The following is a 22449-nucleotide window of genomic DNA, read 5'->3' as shown; positions in this document are numbered from 1 at the left end:
TGATCCCAGTGTAGACCATCCTGAAAGAACTTGGATGTCTGTGTCAAACATTGTACACAGAGTCATGTCTTAGCAGCAAGAACAATTTGGTTGGATGTGCTGAATGTCTTCAGATCCTGTCTTTTCTAGCAAGTCTTCTACATTTAACCTGGAAGTTTCAGGGAGACATCCCACAATCTAGCTTTCTATAATATATCCAGCTGTGCCAGATCAGCTGAACAACCAACCTTCAATGATGAGATTATTGCTATAAAAACTACATTAAAATTGCACTCACTAGTGTATAGAAACCTGACAAGGCTTCATGCCTTATTAGAAACAGACTGTTTCAATATAAAATTGAAATAAATAAAATTGAATATATGGCCTCTTTCTCAATTGCTACAGAGTTTTGTGGATACTGGGAAAATTTACCTTTCAGTTACGCTTGGTCTAATAGACATTAGGATGAAAACATTTGATTTGGATTAGATGTAGAAGACAACCCAGCTGGTAATTTTCCATCTTGTCAGGAACATTAAGCCCATTCCCTGAAATAAATTGCTTGTTCAGTTTCATATGTCTGCTGGGGCTAAACACCCCGTTACAGTAAGATGGAAAAACACAGATTCATCAGCAACCACAGAGACCAGGCCCAAAATAATTCGGCAGAGATTAGGCCTTGAGTTGGCACAGTGCCTGGGAGTGAATTACATCCATGCCACTGGACTTAGTGGCCTTCCTCATATGGCTCTTACTATATATTCCTACAGTGACTTAGTATCTAGCTCCATTTATTTACTTTTTTCCTCAAATATCTTCAAAATACCAATACTATAACTATCAGAAGATTTCTAGTGATGACATGTTTGACACCCAGAAGCCTCATCTCTCTAACTCAGTTTGGCTTCTATGCCTCTCTTCACTAGTCACCTCGCATTCATTTTGCTGTTCTTTGTCCTTCCCACTCCATTTCCTGCTACAAATTTCTATCAATTCACTGTGAACGTGGCTCTCAGGCTTTAGAAGACTTCAGTGAAAATACGGGAAAGTGAATTCTACTCAGAAAAGTACAAAGATTATGAGAAAAAGTATTCAGAACAGAACTCTGACTTTTTGCCAGAAGGTTGACTTTACACTGGTCGGCAGTGGAGCTCCACTGCTTGACAGCAGCTATCACTCCATGGAAAGAAAAGGATTGCTCATCATCCGGATGTGTAGCAGGCCTTCAGGGCTTGTCATTCCCTGTGCAGACACAATGGTATCAGAACACTTTAACAGAGGAGCTCTTGCATGGGGTAGCAGCACTGAACACTGTAATGCAGTATTTGTTCAGAAAGCACAGCTGTCTTACTTGTAATAGCCAGCACTAAACTAGGCTGTTTTCAGCACTGTTGAAGTATCTTGTGTACCTTTTTTTTATTTTCAGCCTGAAGGCTTTTATTCAGGATATGGCAAATGGGATCGTTGTGACCTCAGCTCAGCTCTATCTGCTGATAGAGACATTATTTTTGGCCATAATGTCACCATTGCTTTAAATAATTTAGACTGAAAACCTCCAGGATGAATTTCACAGAGAGATGCCTGCAATGGAAATCATAATGTTTCCTGTAGCATCCTGCTCTGGGACAACGTCTAGAAGGAAGATGAAAACCTGAGCTCAGCTCTTCTTCTCTCCTGCATGTAAGCAAAGGCTGTGCAAGGCTTCTTGAGAAACTCAGCTACTGTCTGCAATGCAGTACCGGTTTCTGAGCTAACTCCACATTAGCTGGCTAGGACCCACTAGCAATCAAGCTTTGGTGCACAGGTCTCAGCAGGCAGACTTGTCCTCTCACAGCGGCAGTTCTGCTGCTGTGATGTGACACACAAATCAGTTTCAAGCTACTGAGGCCATGTGTTCAGGGGAGAGAAAAACAGAGAAAGGAGGCAGGACAGCACAGAGATGCAAAGCATATGGGAACCAGGTCAGGGATCTTTAAATCTGCTTCCTGCTTTAGTTAACTTGCATTTGAAGAATAGATCTTACCATATACTTCTATTAGTTCAGTCCTTTGGCTGAACTCAAGCAATCAAAAAAGTCACGACAGGCTGAAAACAAATTAAAACCCCGCAGATTGTGCCCTTTGGCTCTGAGCCAGTAAGTGTACACTCGGCAGTTTTTCAAAGACTTGTGGCCTGCTTCTTAGCAAGAAAGTCTCTGAAAGTGAAAATTCCCACATAACTGTCAGACTCCAAGGACCATGGGTCAGAGGAAAAAAAAATGGTATTGCAAATCTTGCTATAAACTGGGGACATCTGACAACGTTCATATTGCAGGAACCCAGGACCCTGTGGAGCCTAGATTGTTTTGCTTATTTGTGCTACGAACGATGACCACTACAGCCAATGTCTAGCCCATCTCCATCCATTCAGAATATAACATGACTGCTGTTACAAGTCAGTAATGGTGGGTTTCTGTGTCAGTTTATAGATAGGTCTCTTGAAAGACAGCTGGTTTGGGCTTTTGGACAACAGCCAGCACTCACTGAAAGCACTCTGTAAAGAGTTTCTTAGTGAAATGGCTTAGGAAGTTGCCCATCCTGTTCTCAGTACACATTGCCCTTATCACCGAATGCATGACCACATTGGCAGTATAACTAAGTTTCAACAGAAAAAGACTGAAAGGCTGTGGACACCAAATTCACACCGCACCCTTGGAAATGATTTCTGCCTAGCAAGCTGGAAATAAGAGTTGTGAAGTGCATCGATGAAGAGGGCTGCACAGCTGCTACCCATATTAAACATTTCAGTGGAGGAAACCTCACTCTATAAAAGTTACTCATGCCCTAAGCAGCTTTTTCAATGAAGAACTCTCACTGAAATTGCTGAAGAGGAAAAAACAGCCTTGGTTAAGGCAAGAGATATATGTTTATTGGAAGTAATCCTAGATCCAGTGAAATTGCTTGCAAATTTTCATTGATTTCAATAGGATGGGATCTTGGCCACTTTTGATGGAGACAAGATGAACTCCATTGGATGGCAAGTCATTTAACTTTTCATATGGTTTAGTGCAGGAATTTAAAGACGGCATCCTTCCTGGCATGCATGTAGTGACATGTAGTCACTGTTTTACTGTTCCCAGCCTCTTGATAGCCTAAAACTTAGGCAGAAATCTCAACTGCTATCTGATCTCACATGTTGTCTTTGATGCCCAAGTTGTATTGCATGACTGAAGAATTCAAACTTGTTAACAATTACAAATGAATTAACACAGATACAATTAAACATAAAACAATTGGGGTATATATCTGTCTACAAATATCTTAATGTTAAGTTGCAAAAATCCCAAGTGACTGTCCACAGTGACATGTCTGGAAAGCTCAGTTTTTGCTCTCACCAGTGACAGGTTACAGAGCTGGATCCCTGTCCTGTGCCTGGTCACTCTTCCTAAGCAGATTTCCTCACCTACCCCATGCCTTTCTGAAGTCAGCAGGCCTCCATACGTGTATCAGCAACTGTCTTCTTAGTCTTAACTGCAAAACCGAGCCCAGAGGAAGAAAGACGGAAAGAAAGAAGGAAAGAAAACACTTCATTTCTGACAAATCGTCTAATCAAATATAGTGAGGAAAGGCCCTGCAGAAATGTATTTATAACACACAGGATGTTAAAACAAACAAGTCAGTGACAGAGGGAGAATGACTCGAGCAAGTTAAGTGTCCAAATAATGCATCAGGCTTTCAGTTGGCAAGAACGCTACAGAACCAGATGTAGGCTGTGAATCAGCAGCTCTGGAATGCCAGCACAGAAAGAATGGTAGTAATGATCCAAGGGGACACAGAGGCATGCAGATACCGTTCCAAGACCATTTTAGCAAACCACATGTTTCTAATATATATATTCTTGTGATGGTAAAGTAATGTCTCAAACACTTATTAGCTTAGTTCCTCAAAGCATTAATTGAGGTCAAAAAGAGTTCCTGAGATATTGAACAGATGAAATCTTCTGCTAACCAGACACTAAGACAAAATTTAAAATAAAAATCCCATGCTTTAGAAAGACCTATTTGCTGGAGTGTGGAGGCAAAATGCTGAATTACTGCTGCTTAGTTTCCCAAATCCGAATTCCATAGGCTGACTTCTGCTCTGGCTGGCACTACAATGGTCTGAGGAATAAGCAGACGGGAGCAATTCTGTGTTCCCAGAAATCTGGTGCCAAGCGCAGGATTCCTTTCAGCGGGTGGGGATAACAGACACGCTGTGGGCAAGAGCAGCATTTGTCCCCAGCTAACTTTGGCTGTTTGCTAAATAGTCTTAGGATAGATGTGGGTCCAGCGGGAGGGCTTGGCATGTATCCCTACCCTGACCCTGCTGATTGCACTTTCTCCTTGGTGATGGGGGATGCACGATTATTGCAGTACCCAGACTTCATTACCAATGATCTTTCGGACTCTGTGAAAAGACACTTGTACAAGTCAGTGAGAGTCCTTATACTCTTTTCTTTTTAGCAGCATCACTTGTTTCTTCAGTCCTATGAGAGGTGAGGGATACCAAAACACTCTTTGGCCTCTTTGGTCCATCTGAATTCATAGCTCCTGTGCAGTCCTAGAGAAAAATTAGACTGGGTTCACTAGAGAAAGCAAATGAAGTTTCTGTTTCTGGAAGGAGAAAAAGCACGTGATACTGCTTGAAGAATTATCTTTCTTTTCATGAATTAAGCCATACTTCAGGAAATTTTGCGGGTGTTAGAATACTTCAAATGTCACTTACTGATTTTATGATTAATTTTCCTTTTCTTTCCCTTTTTATATTCAACAGAAAAAATAATTTATTTATAAAATTCTAGAAAAAGCACGTGACACTGCTTGAAGAATTATCTTTCTTTTCATGAATTAAGCCATACTTCAGGAAATTTTGCGGGTGTTAGAATACTTCAAATGTCACTTACTGATTTTATGATTAATTTTCCTTTTCTTTCCCTTTTTATATTCAACAGAAAAAATAATTTATTTATAAAATTCTAGAAAAAGCACGTGATACTGCTTGAAGAATTATCTTTCTTTTCATGAATTAAGCCATACTTCAGGAGATTTTGCAGGTGTTAGAATACTTCAAATGTCACTTACTGATTTTATGATTAATTATCCTTTTCTTTCCCTTTTTATATTGAACAGAAAAAATAATTTATTTATAAAATTCTAACAATAACCTTTCTTCCAACTGCCAACCCAGAAAAAACTAAAAGAATTTCTCTTGGTTGCCCCTATCAGCTGACTGACTGAGAGTATACCCTGCTCTGCTCAGCATACAAAGAGACCATTGTCAATATTCAGAAAACACCTCAACACTTCATACAGAAATCACATGAGAGGACTTTCATGGTGACCAGATGGGTCAGTTGGCAAGAGGAGGACCGACAGCGATGAGAAGCCTACTCTGTGTGTGTTTATAATTACCACACAGGCTGCTCAGGATATTTTTACTTCTTTTTTCTTGTGGCTTTGCTGTCAGCAAAGCCAAACACCTTTAAGATTTCCATAATCTACCTGAAGATGCATTTTCCTTGAAATCCATTTGAGCATTATGAGGGAGGAATAATCCTATCACCAAGGAAGCAGTAATTGTTTTCTTCTTTCAATTAAAAATTAGTTCTAGCTTTGACTAGTTCGCCAAATTTCTTTGGTCTAGTTCAGAATAACAATGCTGAGTTCTTTTCAGAGAACAGGTTTATAACTCTTTTTTGTCTATGCCAGTGAAATCTCTGGATGTAATTTGGATGAGGACAGAACAGGAAAAAAATGAAATATTATGAGAATTTCTAGTGTTCCATTCTGCTTCTCAGCTGAAAAATCCCATCCAAGATGGTAATGCACTTTACCACGGGTTGTGGTCAGGAGGAGAACATTGTTTTCAGAGGACAGTTGCAAAGCACCGTTCCTTAGACTGGCGCTGTACTGTGCTCTGAGGCATATAGTCAAATTACATTCTTTTCAGTCCCACTATGCCCAAACTAAGACTTAAGGGAAATTGAATAATAGTCTGTGTGGGCCTTCTGCACTCACTGCCATTATAGCTGCAACTGTGTGACTGAAGGGAGCGGCAGCAGCAGTTTTCTCCCACTGCTAATGTATGAGTCCTAACTTGAAAAGACCACTGGTAGGATGAGAAAGTTACGTCACTCTTCTGTTCATCCATCACTCGCTGCTGCCCAGATTGCTAACATGTGTGACAAAAATGGTAGTTTGGGCGCTGGGGACACCTCTGTGCTGGGAACTGGCCTATTGCTCCTTGCAGAACACCAAGCAAATACGTGGCAGTAATATGCTGCTGCTGCTGGGGCAGTTGACCTGAACTGTTTGTTAGAAGCATAAGGTTATGCCTCCCATTGCAAAGCACCTGGGCATTTTAGAAATTTGAAAGGGGTTTTTTGTACTGTTTAAGCATGAAAGGAAACCACTCAAACCTCTGCCTATTCTTGTTCCAATTACTGAATGGGGAGCATAATCTTGGCCTTATAATGTAAAAACAAATGTTGGTTCCTGTTCAACACCTCTCCTCTGATAAAGAACTTGAAATAATGTAAATCAAAATAAATAGATCAGAATAAAGAACTGCCATGTGTATTTCACATGCAGCTGCCCTCTAAATATATACAGACACTGTGTGATCTTCTTTCAATTCATCACTTGTTTAGGTAAACAGATGTTTTTCTCTCCAAAGTAAAAGGCAGAAAAGATGAAGTAAAAAAAAAAAGTAAAAAACCCCCAACTAACTCCAGGCCTAATGGCTTGTATTTGCAGATGAAATAAAGCAGAACTGTTTGCAACTGTTTCTGAAAAGCTTCTGGGTTTGGATATTATCTCACTGAGCAGAAAATCACTGAGACATGGAAAAATGAAGAAAGACTTCATTTGTAAAAGTATGAGACCTCAGTAAATGGATCTGCATCTTGACCTAGCTATCAGGGGTATGGCTCTGTGTTTGATTCTTTGCCAGTTGTGCCATCGGGACTTTGTCTTTGCACTTGCAACCCAGGCAGAGAAATGGCATGCAAGGGAGAAGAGTGCTGGAAAGGCTCATTAATGCCTGCGTAAATAGCAGCTCTTGCCTTGTATGGACACTGGGAATGCTTTTTTTACAAAGATTCGGTGAATACCCAAGCAGCCTCAACACTGAAGGACCCTATATTGCTTTAGAAACTATACAGACATACAAGATAAGATTAAAATGCATCTGCAAAATAGCTCAGACTGATCTGCAACTAGCATTACCCTATTAATTAACAATTTGATATTGCAAGCCAATACTTGGAGTCCGTTGGTACAAAATACAGTGGATGCAGAGCAAACATAACGATTATGAGTTTGGCTGAGTCTACATATTCTTTCTGCAATTTCACCCGGTTACTTTCCCAACCTGAATTGCAAGATCATAGATGACAATGATAATTTCACACTGAGAAGCAAAAATACATGCCTTAAGAGAAGGAAACAGTATGTACTTTCCAAAATGAATGAAAAAGTTTTCTGCGCAGACTTACAGTAGTTTATGCAGAATTGCTCATTGTCAGACAGCAGGCAATCAGCATATTGTGAAAACAATATAATACAGTCAGTTGTACAGACCTAATGTTCATGATTTAAAATTATATAGCTTGCTAGGGCAAACGTTTCAAGTTTTGTCAATGATATATTTGTTCCTTTGACAAAATAATTGAGTATTCTGTTGGAAAGGATATTTTATTGTGGCAACCTCAGAAATATCAAAACATTTATGATAGACATCCATTGCATTCATTTGCACAGTTGAAAGGCAAATGATCTATTATCTGATTGATTATCTCTGACATCCCTGAAGCTCCATTAACAGTATTTGAAAAGATAAGCAAGTGTAATGCAGTCAAAGAGTTTGAATTTTGGCAGTGTATCATCATATACATGTAATATTAAGAGATGATACTTATTCTTCCGTCATCAAATTGACTCATCTAAAAACACAATATGGCAAAGCAGAAAAAAAATCAAAAGGAAATTCATTCAATCAAAATAATTCTTTCGTATTTTGATTTCAGCAAATAAGATTTCCATAGTCTCATTCATCAACTTTTTCCAATTATTTAGGAAATCACAAGCATTGCTGCAGGGTTAAAAATGAATACAAAAAAAATCATAGATATTGTTTGAATGAGGACTGTTGCATATAGATGAATCAGTATGTGAGCACTTGCTTTCAGGAGTCTGGTATTAAAATACTAAACCATTTCCTATCTTTAAATCCTACATCTTGAATGATGTGGAATTCATTATTTTCACTTATAACTCAATTGCAACAGTGAAAACTTTCTCTTGGAAAACTGAACTTGAAAAGATTGCAGAAATTTTCAAAATATTGATACTACTCTTCTCTTTGTATTTAATTTTGTTTGCATATGCTGAGAGTTTTGTGATTTGATTCTAAATTATTAAAATACATGTAATGATAATAAGGACCATTTCATAAGCTTTCATAAGCTGGAGCCTACGAAAACGAACTGTGTATTTAGAGACAAAAAGAAAATAGCAAAAATATCCCCTAACATAACATATGGTAGCCTATTTTTCATGCGATTGTCTTCACTGACTTTTGCAAAAAAAGATGATCACTCTGATAACCACATAAAATGACATATAAATTAAAAGGAAAATTGTATGCTGTACTCTGCCAGTGGAATGTCTGATTTTGATCATTGCAAAGTGTCAATTAAATACATATAATACACCAGTAGATCAAATTTTTTAACCCTGTGTGGGTAGGTAACCTCACTACACGATTCTGTGCTTAGGGTTTGTTTTCATTCAATATGACATGCGTTCAGTGATAATAGTGTTTCTGTTCCCACCTGGTGGGAAAAGTGCCTAGTAGTCTGTTACTGGCAGGCTGTTTGGTCAATCTGTAAAGGATTCCATTTTGAAGCAGATTGTTCCTTACTTTTCTTTCAAATATACCACAGACATTTGCCAAATTTGCCTCTTTGACATAAAAGTAAAATGTTTCTTTAAAACATTTTAAAAGCCAGTTTCAGTCTGGGTTTTTTTTTTTAAGAGGCAGTGCAATAATATGGCAGACAGAACAACGGAGAAGTCATGGCACAGGGGGAGGAGGGGAGGGGATGTACGTACATGTACTGCCAGAAGTGCAGTTATCCCAGAATCACAGAATATCTGAGGCTGGAAGCGAGCTCTGGAGATCATCTAGTCCTACCCTCTGCTAATGTCCTACACCTTTCACTACATACACAGATACGATTTGGTAGCTTCTATATGCTCATAAGTCACATCAGAGTCTAATCAGCCCTTTCAGAGGGCTAATGACAGATGTCTTATTGAGCGTACTTCAGCACAAAGTTTGAATCAATAATATTTTAATGGATTCTGTTTGATCTTTGAAAAATACAGACAGAGAACCAATCTGATTCTACATCATTTGAACACTTTCCTTCAAATGAGTGCCAAATACAGCCTCTGGTTTGGAAAAACTGTTCTAAAAAGTGTACTAAATATGTGCAGCACATCTGAGACTATCACATAATTAAAAAGGATGTTCTGAGACTAATGCATTGCTTCTGTAGGCAGTTTTCTGGAAATCTCCTTGAGGTGGATTCAAATTTACATTTAAGAGCTCTGTGAATAAATTTAAGCATCTGAATAAAATTCCCCTACTTAGGAGCCCAGCTCAGTATTCATCCTACCTGAGCTTTAGGCATCTAGGATTTGGCTGTCCAAAGCTAAGTTAATTTACCTGGGCTCTTTTAGAGTCAACAGGAGGTACATGGGCCTCTCCAAATGACAATTTATCTGACCTATCTTACAATGACATAATCACTTTCTGGGTATTTAAATTTGTCCACAGACTATAAGAGGACACTAGGAAGACTAGACTAGATGCTAGACTAGATTCTAGGTGCTTATGATAGGTTAGGTGAAATCCGCTCTAGGTTTTAATTGTTCTGGTTGTTTAACACTCTAAGAGGCCTCCTGCCCCACGCAAGGTCAAAAAAAGAAAGTAACACCTCTCTGGCAGACCAGACTTCAGCTTTCCCCAGTCAAAATGCTGAAGAGACTGTCCTGGACAACAGCCAGACTACAGACCATGAATACCAAGGTTCCTATATACTGTGGCATATGACGTTTCCTTAGACAATCTGTTTTCTCTTGGTATTTCTCCAAAACCAAAGTTATTAGCAGAAGAACAGTGTTCCCACAGATAATCATTTATTATTTTGGCTGGTTTTTTCTTTGTGAGCAAAGTAAACTGGAAAAATTAATAATCAATTAACCAGTTGACAGCAACTTTAAAGTCTTGTTTATATGATTTTGTTTATTTTAACGTTGAACCTTGGGGAGAGATCAAAGGCATGAACACCGGTAATCTCATGGGAAGCCTGTCTGAAGCAAACCAAACCTTTGGCCCTTTTTCAGTATTCTCATCAATTTACATAAATATATTTGCTAGCAATGCAGTAAATTCTGTTGACCATGTACAGGAAGGAACAAAATTCAGCTTATTACCTCACACAAAATTACCATGTCCAACAGGAATAAAAAACAAAGCAAAATTACTTTTGTCATTTGTGTGTGCAGATAAAATCCTTACAGACAAAGAAATGGATTTGCTAAGTAAAAATCTGTCATGTTTGTATAATTTTTTTTCTGAGAACAGAAATGCTATTTAAAGTAAAAATCTTCTGTGCATCAGAACACATTTGTGTGTGGACTCTGCTATACTTTCATTAATACATATGAGATTTTCTGAAAGGATTTCCTCTACAATCTTGTATATTTCATAAAGCCTTCAGTGATCTTAATGAAAATTTATACCACATTGGATTTTTAGGTAATTCTAAAGTGATGCAACCAGCATGCTAGTACTTGTCTTTCGTAAAGACCAAGTCATGCTGTTGAGCTGTGAAGTACAAGAAAGAAAGGGAATGCCTGCCTCCCAAGGAAAGAGCTGTGCCACTTCCCACATCTACATGTAAAATAGGAGAAAACAAAAATGTACTTCGTATTCAGAGCAAAAACCAGCTCTTTTTACACATCCAACATCCACCAAATGCTCAGTTGGGAGTTCTCAAGAAATCTTTTATTTGGCCAAGAAAGGAGAGTCCTAAGCAGTTCAGAGTTACAAACAGCCAGCCTTCCAAGCTTACAAGCACTGCTAATCATTCTCTGGATTCAGATCTTAGCACAGTCTAGAACATAGCAACAGATGACTGAAGAAGACTACTTAGGTCACTGAACGATGTCCCAGGCAATCCAAGAACCACTGCAACTGACACTTAGTCTTAAAAGATCCTTACAACTACTCCATGAACAATCCCATACCTGAGAGTGCACACCGTTCCTGATCGCCTGTAGACGTGAGACAGAGACAAAGGACAACAGCTGTACCTCTGGTGTACCGTAAGAAGAAAGCAGGAGTGATCATTTCCCAACATCCTTACCGTAGTAAGAATTGGAAGTAAATTGACCAAAAGATCCCTAAGTTGTTCCAAGAGCTTCTAACACCAGAAGCAACAGTAGTGCACCTCGCCAAGCACTAAGCCCACCACCCCCTACCCAACCCCATAGCTCAGTAACACAAGTCCTGTAATGGGAGGCTAAAACATTGCAAAGACACAGAATCTCCTCTCCAACATGCATTTGGGTACCAGCCCTGCTAATAAATTGGATACAAAAGAACAGTTATCTCAAGCTTTTACTTCTGACTTCAGAGTCATTCTTACCTTGTTTTGTGATTCCCATCCAGAAACTTATCAACCTCCATCTTAAAACACTTTGAGTTTCTTATAACAATGTACCATTGTTGTCTGTCTTTTCCCAGGGAAATCGAGCCGTGGGGAATACGACAGGAATCTAATACATTTTTTCTATTAAATCAACATGAACTTGTGTGTTAACCCTTACATTATTCTGCTAAATATTGTATGTCTAAAATAATAGCAACCAGTGCTGCTTCCTGTAGACCAGGCTGTACCTTCTAGCAATGGAAGTAGGACTGATGTACCTGTAATCAGTATAATCTGTAATCCTTACACAGAAAGGGCAGCTGATCCAGATAATCAATTCATGCATAAAAGACTGATACAATTAACCTTGCAAATCCTAGATTAAATGCAAAACACATATATACACAGTTTTTTTCAAAGCATACTAGGTCTGGTACTCACCTATGCCACTGTGAACCGTGAGATGCTGATAATGTTAGAGAGCAAAGATTTCCAGAAATTGTGAAGGGATTAAAGAAGCATTCTTTCCTCTCCCATTTTTAAATGAATTTGGGGAATTATATCTGCTCTGGATACTCGATCATTAGTACTGAATTTTGTTAACAGTGGGAAATATATACATGATTTGAATATCACACATAAAATACTGATAGTATATTTACAAAGTAAATAAATACAAATTATTTACTTTTGAATGACGACAAATGCACATAACAATAGAAGTGGCAATTTTCTGCACTAAAATTACTTCAGCATCTTGTTAATGCTGTTGATGATACCTCTGAAAATAGGAGGAATTAAACTGTTGAAAATAGAGAACACCAGTATTGTTGACTTGGAAGTAAAAAGGAAGATGAGGCTTAGAATTAACAGGTAAACAAAGATGGAATTTTATAACAGAAACATCGAAGAGCCTGTTCTAAGGAAAACACTTGAAAAAGGACCCTGATATCCATACAGATATTTGTTACAAGGCTGCTAACTCTGACCAGTGTTAAGAACAATGTAAACTGCGCCTAGAGTGTACAAGGACTGTTGATGTCTCGTATTAGAAGTTCAACATTAACTCAATTAATTTCAAATACATCTTCACTTTAGAAAATATTCTGAAGAACTTTGAAGTCTATCTATAAAACTATTTTACAAGTTATTCTAAAAGTATTTCACTGATTGTGATGAGTGAAAGCATTTCCCATCAAAGTTTCACTTAAGTTTTTTCCAAACATTTAAATTTGCCTGTATCAAGACACTCCTCCATCCCTTTGGGAGCTAATTGCAACACCAGATATCAGTACTGGAAGGACAAAACCATGATACTGCTTATGCAAATGAAATTCTCGCTGTAAGAATTTAACTTCTGAGCAGGCTACAAAACCAGTGCTCATCTGTGCTACACTGCATATTTTGAGTATGCGTATACCTCAAGTACGTGAAGAGTAGCTAACTTGGACACCTCTAGTGATCTCAGTGTGACAGCATGAGGTCCATGCAGACTAACTATCCTGCTGAGCCATGACCAGGTAGAGGTCCGGTGGTTGAGATAAGAGGAACTAAAGGCCACACAAGGCTTCAAATCTACAGTGGCTTTAATAACCTTTTACAGGCTGATCTGCCAGGTTGCAACGGCCAATGAACCATTTGCTTCAGCTTCCTCCCTCTCAGCTCCCAGCCCTCTTCTGCTATCCTAACCCTCACATACTCTTCAAGGTAAACCTTTAATTCACTTCATTGAGCCATACTCAGAAGAATGGAGAGATCTATCATCACCCGTGTATGCTGCCTGTTAAATGCTTGGCCAGCGCAAGGGGCATATAGGAAATTCTAATTTTGCTCACGGTATGCTACCTAAGTTCCAGCTACTGCAAGGGGCACTTTGTTTCCCATTTTAAAGGACATAAACCTTATCGAAAACTTTATTATGTTTCCTTTCCTTTTAGTTGGTGGCGAGTCTAATGCTTTTAGGGGATTCCAAAAATGGAGACTATACCAACTGAGGAATCCATTTCCTTATTTTTCCATCTAGGTACAAACCCTGTCTTCACAGCTGTAACCAAGGAAGGAAGCATTCTTTGCCAGGAACGATGATACTATTGTTTCTGAAAGAGGTACATATGGACAAATAGGAATACAATTATTTAAGAGGCATGGGAGTAACAAAGGCAATTTCAGTTCCACTATTCCATTTTTTCTCTTTATTTCTGGCAATGCTTTATAATGTTCTCCAAACAATTAGGAAAACAACAAGGTTATTGATGTCTAGTGAAGAAGAAGAACTTAGAAGTACCACGGTCAAAAGGATGAATAGCTTTGAAGATGAATCCATGTCTTCTTAATATCAGAAATAAAAGGGGTTTCATAAATTGTTCTCACTGTTCTTTTGTCTTTGGCCATATTATTCACCATTTTCATAGGTGTCATGACAGAAGTGATTCTTCCAGACAATTTGATAGCTGGAGTGATGCAGTAGAAAGCATTGTGGCAACTCTGGGAGAAAGAAAAACTGTATCCTGTCACCACTACCAGAAAAAAGAGGACAGGAAAGCCATGAGCACAGGCAAGGACAGATGAACAAACAGCAGCAAAGTCATACAAATCATGGAAGGCAAAATCAACTATCTTTAATGCTGTGAAGGTACTTAAGGAAGAGAAAATTAAATATAATTAAAGCAAGAGGCAAGAAAGGTTCTATTAGCAGCTATACTTTTTTGAACTGCTTGAGATGCCTGCTGGACATTGGGAAACCAGCAAATATAACAGGGAAAACCATTACAGGGCTGGATAGACAGGGAAGGGCTATATAAAAGCTGAAAACTGACCACATACATGAATGAAATACGGATGTGATGGAAGTTTACTTAGGATGACAAAAGCTCTTTAGAAGCTGCCAGAAAGTGATTAGTACCTGTCTCATCCCTTACCTGATTTTCTTTTCTTTACTCTGCCACTCCTTAGTGTGCTAAATCAGCACTTTAGCACCAAAGCTTCTGAATAACCACCAAGAACTGCTGCTTTCCCACATAGTAACTCCATGTCGTAAGATGTGGCAAACATCCAGATTAAAAAAAAAAAAAAAGACTTTTACTAAACATCTTGAAAAACTGATGAAACCTCTCTATTGTATCCTGTATATCCTCTGGACAGCATGGTAAACGAGCTTGATGAAAATATGACTCTGAGGAGATAGAGAAAACGGTATGAATTGCACTATGACAAATACATGTGCATGCATGCACACACACACACACACACCTCTCCCTTCACTTAGGGCGGCTCTCCAGCTAATGAAGATTCTAACTTTTCTGCATGCAAGGCACACATCCATTTATGGGAAGATTAGCAGTCAGGATGGTGACTCTGTGTGAGGTCAGCAGGAACGTAATATAAAAGGTTGATTTTGAAGCACAGTTTTCCCATCCTCTCACCCCCCCATGAATGGTTTGTTTACCGTTGCCAGAGAAATTTCTTCAGCATACAACTTGAAAAAGCACTTTCAGCTTAGCAATTTCAAACTGGACTCTGAAAGTCAGTTCTGTTCTGCATAACTCATGTGCAGTCACCAACAATAAATGTCAAAATTGAGATAATTCTGTTGATAAAAGAACTAGAAAAAGGTTTGGATTCCTCTCCTCTGGCATTATTTCTGCAGAGCTTATAAAGTAGAGAGAGATTAATAAAATATATTTTTGCCAATAGATTTCAGACATGATTTTGAGTATAAGCATGTTTCAAATTTGCTAAGTAAAAAGATATGTATGGTCATCTTTCTAAAAAGAATGACACTTAAAAAATAAATATGGATTTTATAATAATTTTTTGTGTCTGTGTGTGTGTGTGTGTGGCGATGGTGAAAAACACCGTCTCCCTCAGTAGTCATAGACCCTGATGTTTTTTCCTGCATGAACTGGACAAAAAAATCTAGACAGGTATAATTTTTTGGAACAATACCAGTGGGAGGCAAACTGCATACATCTTAAACTGATTCTGTCTTTAATTTTCACTGGCTGATAGAAGTGTGAAAAACCAGGCCAGTTAGCCACAAGAATTAATAAACAAGAAGGAATGCAAAATGCTAGCTCTGCTCAGGCAAGATTTTTAGGTCCTTCCCTAAGAAATCAACTAGACCTTCCCAAATACTAATATCTTTTGAGCTTTAGATTTTGAAGAAACATATGAAAAGATGGAGTTTGAACTGCTACATTTAAGGGTTTTTTTATTCCTTAGATACCTGTAAATTCAAATTCAGAAAACCAGATGAATTTAGATATATTTTTTTGCAAGTGCCTGGTTACCTACTCTTCATCACAGTGGTGGCAAAAGTGTCAGAGAAGACTCCATAAGCTCCATCAAAAGTTTGTTTGAATCACTGAAAACAAGATCTTGCTGAATCACCTGCACAATCTCAAGGCAGAAGCGCTCTCAAAAAAAAAAGACCCAGGGATTTGTTCCTGCACACTCAAGATGGGACATTGCATACTATTTCTGACACCCTTACAGCCAGCTATATGAGGCCACTGCAGACACTGTGATGTGCTTTAAAGTACACAAGATATGTGACACTAATGTATTTTGATAGATAATACATATCATAGCTATATGATCATAATGCATAGCCTGACATTTCCTTATCATTCAACTTACTTTCCGTTCTCCCCTTTCTCTGAGTCTGGGGTCTGAAGGAAGACAAATTAGCTATGACCCAACCTGGATTATATTAGAGTGGTGTTTTCTGGCACATAAAAGCACTTAGATTAATAAAGCAAGGTGATCGATACGTCATATCAATGAGGAGCTGTGACTGACACTTTAAAGGATGCACAATCTTTGGATCTATTGCTGATTGTAAAGTTCACAATGTAACTTGTGTCCCCTAAATATTTTTGCCATTTGCAAGTGAAGAAATAAGCAGGGCTATATTTTCAAATATACATCTTTTATCCACAATTTTGCTACTTCCAAGCAAGGTTACTGGGATACGCTCCTTCAGAAGAGCAATCCTGCAGTGAAGAAGAGGAGAAAGCAAAATTGAAACCAAACAGGGAAAAAACCAACCAAACAAAAAAGGGCAACTCTGCAGTGGGGAGAAAAATGTTGCGTTCTGAATACGCTGGTGTTACATAGTTAAGGCTCACTTCCACTTTGCACTTCAGGTAAGGATCTAGTCTCTGCTTCCTATGAAAAGCTAGTTTCACCAGCAGCTCAGAATGTGGCAGAATGATGATCTCAGTGGATTTCTTGTCATTTCTGGATGCAACCTGAGATGCAAACTAATGATGTTCATAGCCATCAGTGGCTTGACATCAGGCTATTGTGAGACCACCACTCCCGTCAATACCTTATCTTTACAGTTGGATGAGCCAAGAACACTTTTGTGTCCTTTTTAAACATTTGGGTGCTAATTCTTGCAAAGCTTGCCCAGTGTATAATTTCTTTGTCTTTTAAAAAGACTGGAAATTTCTCTATTATTACACCATACTGGCATCAATTTTGCTCTGCAGCACCTGAGCCAACTCTTTTCTGGAGTACCTCAGTTACCACACAGACACTCTCATGATTGCACTTCAGGTCCATTGCCCCTGTCCCTTTCACTAACAAAGCATATGGTAGCTATAGGGTGGTGTCCCTCTGCATGTGCAAAGCTTTACCTGCTATGCTGAAGTGTTCCACATCTGTTTGCTGACAGTAGAAAGTGAGGGATCTTAGTTCCCATTCTTGATGCTGAAGGAGCTCCTGCAGCAATCACAGACTTTCCTGCCTGGTTCTTTTATGCCCCCAAACTTGGTTCTTCTGCTTTGCCTCTTCTAGCCCAGCTACTTTTCTTGATTCCTTCTGTGAATAAAGCATCTTCGTTCTTCTTGAAGTCAGGAAAGTCATGCTCCTTGCCTTCAGCTCCAGTTCCCAGGTCAAACAAGCAGATAGAATGCAAAAGGAAAACTTGCTAAACCCCTGCTGCCTAGACATGAAGCAAGTTCATTTGTTCAGTGATTCATATATAGACGTTAGTCACACACAGTAGCTGTGACGGGATGGAGCTTTTACCTCTAGTAAAAGCTTCAGCAGGACTCTAAAGACTTTGTTCATACAAGGTTTCTTCCCCAAGGTCAGCGCTGAGTAGTTTTAGATAATCTAAAGCAGAGCCCTGACATGAGTTTCCCCACCAAAGTTTGATCCTTAGGTTTGCTACTATAACAACTCCCACATGAAATTGTTATAAGAGTTTTCCTTTAGCAACAATGGCAAACAATACGTGTCTAATCTCACTTTTCGAAACAGCTACACCATTTTTGCCACAACTACAAAAAAACTGCTTCAGGCAGGCACCCGGCAAGCTAAGATACAATTCAGTGGCGACTTTAGTAAGGGTGATAAACAGTGAAAAGCAACTGAGAATAGGGATTTATGATGGGATGTTTCAGACAACAGATGCTGGATGTTTTTAATGGTTGAAAATATAAATGAGGTCCAAAAGTGTGTTCCTTCTTCAAAGAGAATTCAGAGTCAAAGCTTTAGGTAGCAAGCTGACAAAATGTTTGCATGAATTTGCACAAATTAGCCGAAATAAATATCTAAAATGTGATATTATTCCCAGAGCTTGCTTTTGCTTTTAATTAGTCTAACACTATTAGAAATACTTAAATATGATTGTGGTAATTGGAAACAAACTAGAGGTTTTTCTGGGTTTTATGCATTTCCAGTTAAAAAGTAAAAATAAAACTGATTTTTAGAATTATTCATATTTTTGTCAAGAAGAAGTTAATCTGTACAAGCAGATACATCCTCAAAGTATGTTACATCCTTCTAGTTCACATAAAAGCCTGAACTTGATTGGGATGGGAGATACATTCCACACCATATTATTTGCTGGAGTGAAAAGAAGCTTTAGAATTTCATAACTGAATGAGAGCTTCAGATAATCTAGTTGGAGTCCAGTAGTATCTTAGGCCACTAAACTCCATTCGCCAACCTGCGAACTCAATAATTTAGTTACCGAGTTCCTCAAGCTGAGTTGACCAGACAGTTTGTTGGTAGAGAGACTTTAAAATGTATTTGAATAAGCTGTCTGGACCATAAAATTTTCTTACTTTTAATTATGCTTTTCCAATGTTAGGCAATGATGCTAGACTTCGTAAATCATCTTAATAGCCTTTATTTACAGAGTGTGTTACAAGCAACAAAACAATTTTGTTTGAGGTATGCCATATCGGGCAGATTAATCAGTCTTTTGTCCTACAAACTGGCATGCAAATGTGGAATAAATTTGACCTGGAATGCACCTTAAATTCTCAGAAGTCATGTGCTATATTTTCCCAGCACATTGCAAATTAAAATGAGAAACGCACTTGTGTTTGCATTAGGAACACTGAATGTCAACAAGTACTGTCAACTGATGAATCTCAGAATTTAATTCTTTAAAGGGCAGGAGGAAGCAGCTTTAATTTGCTTCTCCAGAAACACCTGGTTTAAAGATTTATTCAAATATGTAATATTCTTTTAAGACCAAATCAAGATCACTTTTACTCTGCTGGATAATTTTGATGGTTAATTACATCACTATCCAGATATAGCTTCACTGTAAGGCTCAGGTTTGCCAATTCCCTTTGCTTAACATGCTTTTATTGCTGGGAAAGACTGGAGATCTAAAGGAGCTGTAAACCATAAAAGAATTTCTAGAGGTTTATTGCACAGATCATAAAGGGGAAGAAACATGGTTAGGGAACTAACAAACACAAATATGTTAGATAAATTACTTTTATTAAAACACATTGGTCTTTATTGAGAAACCTTACCAAATTTATTTGTCAGATAAAGAAAATGTATTTGATTTGTATGGTCATACTAAGCTTAAACACCAAACAGAAAGATTCACTTTCTATGACAACTGATGTATCATTTTTTCTCATTACAATAGATTACTTTTAAACAGAGCCTTTCATCCTAAATGACAAAAAATGTATGCTACAGACATTACATAACAATATAGAGGACAGAAAATAGATTTCCAATTGGTAAAGAAGGAGTATTCTGTAACTGTGACAAAACGGGACTTACCAGGATGTCCAGGATGTTTGGTCTCTGCCCTGCCTTCAATAAAGTGACAGTGCATCTTTCAACACAAGTCCTCAAGACTGCCGTTTTGACATATGTTAGTGCCAATAGAGATAACATACTGCCCTCTTTGAGCACTCTGTATGGTTGTGTCAGACTTTAAGTAGGTCATGTGAAAGAACGGTTGCTGAGTATTTTGAACAGCAGATCAGAGAAGAGAAACTTCTTGACAGAATCCCTGAAACAGATATGAGAGCACTCACGTTCAGTTCAGCAGAGCTCATTTAGTAAGGGCTTCCACAGCCAGTATGAGCTACCATGTCAGTTCTCCTACAAGTTTGCACAGAACCAACAGCTTCGAAGTGGGCGGTTTCTTCTACATAGCTCACACATGCTGACATATTTGTTTCAACATAGTTAAAATAATTACCTATGCATGTCTTTGTGGAGTGCCTGCTGTTTGAAACATTGAAAAGGTAAGCAAGCCCAAGCATCTATTTTCTTGAGAATCACATCATTATGAGGTTTCTTCCTTTACTGAGATGTTCGTACATTAGGTACTATATGTCAGCAAATGTAGCTAATGATACATCCCCTTTGCTTATGGATAATGAGAACTAGAAGTTTCTTAAACAGATTGGGGTAAAGGATGTCTCAGCAGCTGAGACATGTACTTCTGGGAGCAATAATCATGAAGTTGTTCATTTTGCAGCTAATGTTTCTTTTTCCTCATGCATGAAAGCAAATCAATTAAAAAGTAGTAAATAATTTACACACCTTTCATAAAAGCAATAACTTCCTATTATAGGAAATCTGCGAGGATCCAAATCGAGCAGCTGTATAAGAAAATTCCTAGCCATAAGCATGTGAATAATCCCAGAAATAGTTGAGTTAGATGCATTAATATATCTTGCTGACTGTGATATAAATTAACAATTTCTAAAGTAGCAATCAACAAAAATAGGCTTTCTGACACTTAAAGGCTAATAACAATTATGTTTAAAACATTTTATTGAAAACACAGACAAACAGAACTGTAGGCAGATGTCTATATATATCATATGCTAGATGTTGTGGAGCAGCACTGCACCTTCTAAAGACTGAGTATGTATCTTGGCTTTACCACACAACTATTTCCACATGTACTGATAGGTGGGGAGGTGTAATTATTGCTGCCCTGGATAAGACAGCACAGTCCTGCAGAGTTTTTAATCACAGCGGAAGAATAAACTTGTTACAACATGAACTCAATTTAGAAGACTTAGCTTACCTCATAAGATAAACTAGGCACAAAAATATTTTTGGTATTAATGTGTGAAAGGAAGCTGTAGATGAAACTAGATTATTAGGTAATTCTTCTGTCAGGCGGAGTAGTTTTGAAGCAGTGTTCCCTTTGCACACCTATCCTAAGTGAAAACACACCACTGAAATCCCTAAACTGAGAAGGGTCTTGAAAATGGAGGATGCCTGATTTCAGATGGTCCCTGTTAAAACTCACAATCTTTTTCCCTTTTTTAATGAAAAAGGGAATACTTTTAAGGGAAGGACATTGCTATTCTGAGTCAGTCTGGCCTACTAAAATTTACTAATTTAAGAGAAAGGCTCCCTCTTTTTTTTTTTTTTTTTATTAACTTGAAGGCTATTTGAAAATTTTCCAGTAGAAATGGTGATTTCTGTCAGGAAGCAGAGTTAACTTAGCCAAGCTGTGAGTTTGTACTTTGTCCCAATTTGAAAGTTCATGCCTGGATGTAAGAGGTACAGCTGTAAACTTGCGAGACTCTCGAGAATCTCTGATCAGAATGGTTTACCTAACGTTCTTTGCCTAGATGCAGTCCGTAAGTTTTGATTAGACTAGAATTAGACTTTGATTTGACTAGAATTAGAGCCCCCTCTAATAAATAAATAAATAAAACTTGCAATAAGCTAAGCTCAAAAAAAATACTGCGCAGACTCTTTTTTTAAGTTGGGATGGAAAGGTGGGGAGGGACTCTGTCACTGGGGGCGACACCAAAAGCTGTGCGCTGCGGCGCACCCTGATCCCCGCTCCCCCAAATACTACTACTACCTGCTGCCCAGCTCCAGAAGACGTGCAGAAGAGGTTCAGGGGCGCTTTAGGAAACACTGACAGCTCCCCGACATCTGCGAACACCTCACGGAAGTGCTTTTTTCTCCCCTTTTAGCTCTCCGAGCAAGGAAAAAAAATAAAGACCCCAACCCCCAAAGAAATACCGGAGGTTTCTACCTCAACCGCCTGCTCGAAGCCTTCACTTCGCACCCGGCCCCTCAGTTTTCAGGCGCCTTACAAAGCTCGGCTCCAACCAGCCCTGCTCGGGCGCGCAGCTGGTGAGCGGGCCGTGCCGCGACCCCCCTCACCGCCACCGCGGGCCCGGCGCCGGCCGCTGCCGCAGCCCGCCGCGACGGACCGCTGCCGCCGGCCTGAGGCGGGCGGCCCCCGCCCCGTCAGGGCTAAAGCGGCCGCCGAGGCGGCTGGGCGAGGTCTCCATCTCTCACCGCGGCCGTGTGGCCGCAGACCCGCTCCGCTCCATGCCGAGGGGGAGCGGGGAGGCGGGGAGACGGGGAGACGGGGGGGGGGGGGGCTGCCTCCCGCCTTCTCCCCGGCGCAGCCCCCTCCCCCTCCCACCCCTGAGGGGAGCCCCGCCCCCCCGCACAGCCCCGCCCCCTCAG

General features: G+C 39.2%; 1 long non-coding RNA gene across 4 annotated transcripts; it reads right to left on the bottom strand.

Moving 5' to 3' along the window:
* Window positions 1–10701: 10701 nt before the first annotated feature.
* LOC138684454 (uncharacterized) lies at window positions 10702–22201 on the bottom strand. 4 transcript variants are annotated; one of them, XR_011323719.1, is made up of 3 exons: window positions 17364–22201; window positions 14640–14893; window positions 10702–14237 (listed from the first exon to the last, which is right to left on the bottom strand). It is a non-coding gene; the product is annotated as an uncharacterized lncRNA (long non-coding RNA). The 4 variants fall into 4 exon arrangements; XR_011323718.1 differs by having other exon boundaries at window positions 14640–17607; window positions 19768–22201; XR_011323717.1 differs by having other exon boundaries at window positions 14640–20002; window positions 20542–22201.
* Window positions 22202–22449: the final 248 nt, after the last annotated feature.

Source organism: Haliaeetus albicilla, chromosome 2 (assembly GCF_947461875.1).
Source record: "Haliaeetus albicilla chromosome 2, bHalAlb1.1, whole genome shotgun sequence".
Classification (NCBI taxonomy): Eukaryota; Metazoa; Chordata; class Aves; order Accipitriformes; family Accipitridae; genus Haliaeetus; species Haliaeetus albicilla.
This window is presented reverse-complemented; position numbering and strand designations above follow the sequence as displayed.